Here is a 7926-nt window from a genome sequence, read left to right on the forward strand (position 1 = left end):
CTCTGCTGGATGGACTCTGAGGAGAAACTCACACACTGACTGTGTGAGTCAGTGTGGAGATGTGTGGGGAAAATTGTCTGGTTCAACTAATTCTTCCTGTAACATCAGTTACATGAATACCTGGGACAGTGGAGTTTACTGGTGTGAGTCCAGAGAGGGTCCCATCAGTAACATGGTTAACCTGACAGTCACTGGTAAGCTGAGTGTGTGGAGTTAGTGTTGATGAAGCTGTGTGTAAATGGATGAAATGCTGTAGTTTGTCTCTGTGTTGAGGTGGATCAGTGATCCTGCAGAGTCCTGTCCTCCCTGTGATGGAGGGAGATGACATCACTCTGCTCTGTAAAACAAAGACCACTCCCTCCAACCTCCCAGCTGCTTTCTATAAAGATGGCTCCCTCATCAGGAAGCAGCCTACAGGTCACATGACCATCCAGCATGTTTCCAGGTCTGATGAAGGCCTCTACAAGTGTGACATCAGCGGTCATGGAGAGTCTCCATCCAGCTGGATCACTGTCACAGGTGACACACTCACCTGTCTGTGTTTCTGCTGCTTTCAACATTCACAATGTGACGACAACTTAATGACTGTGTTTGCTTTATTTAAGGGAACAACACCACCACACCTCCACCTACATCCACACCTCCACCGTAGGTGGAGGTGTGGATGTAGGTGGTCTGTGTCTGTGTTGTGTTTCTACTGGTGTTACTGGTTCTGCTGGTGAGACGATGTGTTCACAGGAAATCTGAAGGTGAGATTCAGACTTTTGGATTTTTCATGTCTGAGTTTGTTTAGAAAAATAAAGTTCACATTCATTATGATCACAGTTACAACTTTTTAAAATGTAATCTCTGTTTAGATATTTAATTCATACTATTGTTGATTTTGTATCATTTCAGTAGATCAAGAAGAAGCTGCAGAAGATGACATCATCACTCATGTCATGTACTGCTACATCAAAGCATCAAATTGTAAAGAACGGCCAATCAGAAAACACAGAGGTAAAACTGTGGATCCTTAATAGGATAACAGAGATGTTAAATTTGCTTCCAGAAGGACCTTGGTGGATTTTACAGTGTGGGAACATGTAAAGAAAATAGAAATGAGCAAATTAGGTCATAGGTTTGTAATTACTATTGTTGAAATTGATGGCTTATGCAGACATAAATGACATGTGAGGGATGATCAGAAGTTTAAACATGTTGGCATGAGCAGAACCTGAAATCAGAATATTTAATGATTATATTTCCTTTTCTTTTGAATGAATTTTTGCCCCTGATCTAAATTGTGATCAGTTGAGTCAGTTGTAATGTGTCTGTTTAACTCTGTACTTACTGAGTGTTGTTCACTGTGAGCTGGACTGTGTGTTTGTGGTCTGTGGTTAACTGAAGCTAACAGCTCTGCAGTCGTCCAGCATCCTGTTTCTGATAGAAAGAAAACACTAAAGCTGCAGGTGTTTCAACACAGAGCTGTTTTTAAAAAAAAAAAAATCAGGAAGAAACATGTAGACATCATTTAGAAAAGCATCTAAACTCAGCACACAAGCCATCAGTTCATTTAAAGAGAAAATGATATTGAGAAATTATTTTAATATTATTCACATGTTTTTCTTTAAATTCACCTTTTTTATATTTATGTGAAACTAAAATTTTAAATTCTATCTGTGTCTCTATTGAGATACTGAATCTATAAAGTTTATATATTTATAAGTTAATAGTTCCTGTGACATCCTGAAAGGTAGTGTCACTGCAGTCTGAAGCTGATGAGACGTCTCACTATATGTGTGCTGGTTTGTCTAATAATAGTGTTCATGCTGTGAGAACATGTTTCCTTTCTGCTCTGTGGTGAAGTGTTTAAAGAAATGGCAGCTTTGTGGTCGTCTGACTCATTTATCACAGAAACACCTCCAAGTTCTTTGTGGTCACTCTGTGTTTCACAGCAGAGATGTGAAGATGAGAACATTTTAAAAAGCTCATGTGGTTTATTAAAATATCTTTACCTGTTACCTTCATCTTTTGATGAAGGTAACAGTAACAGATAATTAAATCAGCCTTTTTACAGCCATATTGCTAAGCTGATGAAAAGTTTGACTTAATCCTGTTTGGTTGAGGCTAACTGATACACTCCTCTCTTCACTGCAGGAAACAACAAACATTAAACCACAGAAACAGCAGCAGCATCATTTAGTGTTGGAGAGAGAAGAGTTTCTGTCTTTGTCCTCTAAATTACCCAGAAACCAACTGATGAAAGAAAAACATTTTATTTTTCATATTTTGTACTTTGTTAAATAAAACATCCAAATTTATGTTGAATCTTTTCTTTCTTCTTCTGCTGTGAAACATTCATAGCGTCACACTCGATGTTTCAGATGAAACTGAGCTGAAGTGTTTTAGTGTCTGAAACTACAAACTGATGAACTGGACTTGCTTCAGGATCCTGAACTCAGAGCTCATCCTGCTAAACCTCTCAGTCAAGTTAAATTGCATCTGAATCACATTTAATGTATGCTCCCATCTACTGGTGAAACTGGGTATTACAGTACAGCTGATAACCTCTTTTACATCCAGCAGGTCACCACCTCAAGGTGGGTTAGGGTTTAATATCAGGGTGGTAGTTTGACAAACTGCAAGATGTCCTTCTTCTTCATTTTCCACTGGAAGAGATTTCTGAGTGAGGATTTCTGTGAATGAGTGAGCTTCATCTGGTGACCCATCCAGTCTGTGAGGACCTGAGGATAATGCACTTCTCTCTTGACCTGAGGATAGTGGACTCCTTTTGTTCCTGCTTGAAGAAGATGGTGTAAGTTCAAAGTTCAACTGAAATTTAGGCGACTTCAGGAAGTCTGACTTTGGCTGCTGTCCATGGTGCTGATCAGCAACTGGAACGATGCTAATGATTATTCCGCATATTGTTGTTGCATGCGCACTGTGTGTGTGTGTGTGTGTGTGTATTTCGGAGATGCTGAAACAAAAAGAGGGAATTTAAATTGTCCCTTATTAAAGTAAATACATATATGAAAAGGGGAAACATAATAACACGACTACATATTTCATATATCATGAAGTCAGTGTTAACTTCAAATAACTTTTACATTTTTAGCTGTCTACAAATTGTTATATGTTGATAATTTCTTTCTTTTCTAAATTAAATAAATGATTGAACTTAACTTAGTCGTTTTGATGAGTGCAGTTGCAGACTTCAAGCAGGAAGTACGTTTTTTTTCGAATGTGTTTTTTAAATATGTTCACTGTACTCTGGAATAAATACGTTTTGCTTCAATTTGGAAATATACGGAAAATCAGACCAGACTTATGAAATGCTCAAACAAGAAGAATCAAACGTCACTTTATATTTCTGTTTCTGTTTGTAACAGTGTTCATGGACCTAATCGAACACAGGAATCCTAAGACTGACTGTTAAACACTCAGTGAAACAACAAAAAATGTGTGAAAAATGGCAGAGAAGGGTTTGCAGCATTTAAATACTCATGTATTTATTTTTAATTCACATGTGACCATGCTGCAGCAGGGTTTGGCCTGTTCCTGCTGTAGGTCATGATTCAAAAACATGGCTCATTTAGTCCATTGATAGGTGGTTGCTAGGCCGCACATTAGCTATAATGTATAATTCAACTTTTATGGATGTGAATGATGGGCTATTTTGTTAAGCGAATATGTTTGGTGCCTTCATGAGGTTGTATAGAGGAAAAATGTCATTTTACAGCAATTAGGCAACATGATGATACCATGACCTCAGAGAAAGATGGGAATCTTCAAGACGCAGAGATTTATCGCAGGTTTAGTTTTGGTTGATCAACTCGTGATTGCTCACAAAGAGTGTGCAGACAAAACAAACACAGAGACTCACTGGCTGGCTGCTGGCAATAAGTTTTCAAATCCAGGAGGATAAATGTGATGAAGCTCAACAGAAGAAAAGAAGTTTGCAAAAACAAACACACAGACATTAAAGCTTCTTTCTCGCTCTGCTGCCTGAATGTCTTTTAGCTGGTTGGTAAATATTCCCTGGACAAAATTCCCTCGTGGTGTTGTTGAATTTTCCCTTTTTATTGTTTATTTTATTTTACATATAATAAACAATAAAAGGTGGATCAAATAGACCATTACCGCAAGGCTGGGATGGTCAATTTGGTAAAGTAAATCCGTTAAAAAAAGAATTTTCCCTTTTTAACATCAAAGCTCCAGAGCTCTATGTCACCACACCCCCAGCGCTGTGTGTCAATCTGTACCAGTGACAAACACTCACTGCTGAAGCAGTTTGAGCTGTATACACAGAGCATCCAATAATTAATTACAAAGTGATCTTGATTTTAAGACTATTCTGAAGTGAAGACTTAACAAGGCGAGTTAGACTCACTTCTCATCATCCACATGGCTGATAACTTTTCTGCCCTTTTTAGAGCAAATGTTGTTGAGAAAGCAAATAAAAATATGCTTCCATATGCTCCAACTTGTTTTGAGTATAAATCCCTTGAAAACATTATCGTTTAAGTTTATTTTCGTTCAAGTGATGATTCCACAGTGTTTCCTGATTTGATAAACATTCGATAAACATAAAGTTGCTCTTCTTCTTTTCAATTGCAATTATACAGCATTTAGTGAACATTTAATGCTTCCACTATTTTTGCACTTCATTTCTCATGCTTTTTATTTGATTTTTATGCATTGGATCAAGTTGAATAAATTTACAGACTGAGCTGAGTGTGACGTTGTCTCTACACATCTAATGTACATGTTTTGCTAAAATCGGTTAGTTTCTTGTTAGTGCCAAATGTCTGTTACTTTGAATGTGTGATACTTGTTTGGTAAGTTTGTACTCAGACGCGCTCAAAATTGGATTAAAGAGAATGTGGTTAATGTGGAATTGCTGTGGGCACTGCTGTCACAAAGATCAGAGTGGTGTCTGTAGATAAAACAGCTGACACGGAAATACAGCCCAGTTTTTGTCTGTGGCTGTACCACCATCACACTGCCAAAGAATTTTTAAAGACTCATTATTTTACTCATTATTATATCGTAGAGTCATTATTTATTTATCTATACCTTTTTTTAATCACTTGTGCAATTTTTTATTCCATCCTGATGATCAGAAGAATATTTGAGGTTTTCAGAGATCTATAAAGATGGAGAAGATGACATCATCACTCATGTCTTTATTACAGTGCACCACTGTCAAAATATCAAATCATCAACAACAGCCAATCAGATGAAGCAGAGGTAATGTTTTGTTGGCATCATATTTGTATAGTGTGAAGGCATTTGTGCAGTGGAGATCACTGATTTCATTATGTTTAACTATATATATATTAAAAAACTCAAGTCTTTTGGAGCTTTAAGTGCAAATTAGAGGGACTGCTGTTATGGTGTACACACTAAATCACAACTGTCACCTCAATGTACTTTATATTGTAAGGAGTTGACTATAGAACAGAAAATAATCCAACAATCATATGACCTCAAAGCACTTTAGCGACAGTGGGAAGGAAAAACTCCCTTTTAACAGGAAGAAACCTCCGGCAGAACCAGGCTCAGGGAGGGGCAGCCATCTGCTGCGACCGGTTGGGGTGAGAGAAGGAAAACAGGATAAAGACATGCTGTGGAAGAGAGACAGAGATTAATAACAGATATGATTCGATGCAGAGAGGTCTATTAACACATAGTGAGTGAGAAAGGTGACTGGAAAGGAAAAACTCAATGCATCATGGGAATCCCCGGCAGCCTACGTCTATTGCAGCATAACTAAGGGAGGATTCAGGGTCACCTGGTCCAGCCCTAACTATATGCTTTAGCAAAAAGGAAAGTTTTAAGCCTAACCTTGAAAGTAGAGATAGTGTCTGTCTCCCGAATCCAAACTGGAAGCTGGTTCCACAGAAGAGGGGCCTGAAAACTGAAGGCTCTGCCTCCCATTCTACTTTTAAATACTCTAGGAACAAAAAGTAGGCCTGCAGAGTGAGAGCTCTAATAGGGTGATATGGCACTACAAGGTCATATCACTTGTCTCAAGGTGGAGTCGGAGAGGCGGATGTTGTCCAAGATAAAGACAATGTTGGAAAACACCTCCCACCCACTCCATGACCTGCTGGTCAGTCACAGGAGCACGTTCAGTGAGAGACTGAGAGTACGTAACGACACAGGAAATCATTCCTGCCTGTGGCCACCTCCCTGTACAACTCCTCCACTTAACATATTGTTTACTGCAACAGCTACACCCTTTTGGCACGTTCTTCCCTTTTCAGCTATTTATTAATAAGTGACTTTATGTATACATATGCCTGTATATATTGTGCTATTCTTAGTTGTGTATTGTCTGTCTTTTTACTGTTTGTTTATAATGAAACACTGTAACGAAAAATAATTTCCCCTAGGGATCAATAAAGTATTCTGATTCTGATTTAATGATATTTATATTATGAAAAGCTGATTTTTGTTTTGTTAAGACTCTCTCACAATCAAAACTCTGCACAAATTCCATGAATGATTCACTTCCTCGTAAATCATCAGTTAATGAAACAGTTCTCATGGAAGCTTCAGACGTCACTGATCATGTGACGTGTGATGTTTTTGTTTTTGTTTACACACGCGCTAGAATGTCACCTTTAAGCTAAAGAACACAGTTGACAGAGAATAAAGAGGTGACAGGAGAGTGTCCTATCTCGTTGGACGGCGAGACCAACGAGATAGGCTTCCCTCCCATGGTCCACAAAGCCACTTGTGTCAGAATGTGCACTAAACTTGCATACACACAGAATGTTTTTGCTCATCGTGTGGTTTAACTTAGCACAGCTGTATGCTTCCTTTCTATTGGCTGTGCAAAGGTACATCACAACATGCTACAGTGTAGCTTGCCATCACCAGTGTGTGAATGGATGGATGAATACAGGCCATTTACCATTTACATTTTGATTCTGCTGAAGTTTGTCAGACACAAAGAGCTCTCAGCTCTCTGTTTTCATCTTAAAGTACTGAGTGAGACCTTATATATATATATGTCTCATGAGAGAAAGAACATTTAAAATACAGACAACTGTGACAAAAAAGGTAAAGACGAAGAAAATATTATTTATTTATTTTTTTATAATATTTTTGTTTTACATTTCTTTTATTACCAGTTATTTAAGGATTGTTTTTGTATTTTTGTGTTTGTTTGTTTTGTAATTTATTTGTTAGTTTGTTTTATCAGTAGAACCTTTTAAAAGAAACACAAAGAAAGACCAGAAGCTTGGTTGCAGTTGGTGGACTGGTGGCTCACTAGTGAGGCGTCTCTGATCTGTGGCTGCAGAAACTGTAAACACACAAACACAAAGGAGCAAAATAAGCAGCTGTGCACAGAACCAAAGCTGTCCCTCGGAAACTAAAAACATATTTACAACTATCATTATCGGAGGGTTTGAATTAATAAACAAAGGCCTTTATTTCAAAACGTACTTCACTGAACAATGTCAAAGAATGGCACTCAGATCTTCCTCCAGAATTTTCACAATAGACATTTGGCAACCAAACTCTCATGTATATGCTTTTAATGTGAAAGAAACCCAACAGGGAGTCATAATAAGTTGATTCTGTTACATCTGGACGTAGCGTTTTGTGGGAGAAACGTTTTGTCACTCATCCAAGTGACTTCTTCAGTCTCAGCTGACTGCAGGTTTACCCAATCTTATAAACAGTACATTTGCATAAGGACTGAAAATAGCGCCACTGATGGAACAATGGGCTGTGAGGTTTTGTATATTATGTAATGTCCCCACTTCTTATTTCTAGCTGCCCACCCAAACAGCAGGCTAGATCCGGCCCTTGCTCATGTTGCTGATACCCTTCCTGATCATTTTAAAGGAACAGTTCAACCTTTTAGGAAAAATATTCTTTTGCTAAATGAAAATCAGCAGTATCTCTGGGTCTGTTTTCTCAGATGTC

At 38.1% G+C, this 7926-nt stretch overlaps 1 long non-coding RNA gene across 1 annotated transcript; it reads left to right on the forward strand.

Annotated features, from left to right (window-relative positions):
- Positions 1-641: 641 nt before the first annotated feature.
- On the forward strand, positions 642-2244 carry LOC135932570 (uncharacterized). The gene is made up of 3 exons (XR_010573570.1): positions 642-749; positions 898-999; positions 2140-2244. It is a non-coding gene; the product is annotated as an uncharacterized LOC135932570 (long non-coding RNA).
- Positions 2245-7926: the final 5682 nt, after the last annotated feature.

Source organism: Pelmatolapia mariae, linkage group LG3_W (genome assembly GCF_036321145.2).
Source record: "Pelmatolapia mariae isolate MD_Pm_ZW linkage group LG3_W, Pm_UMD_F_2, whole genome shotgun sequence".
Taxonomy (NCBI): domain Eukaryota; kingdom Metazoa; phylum Chordata; class Actinopteri; order Cichliformes; family Cichlidae; genus Pelmatolapia; species Pelmatolapia mariae.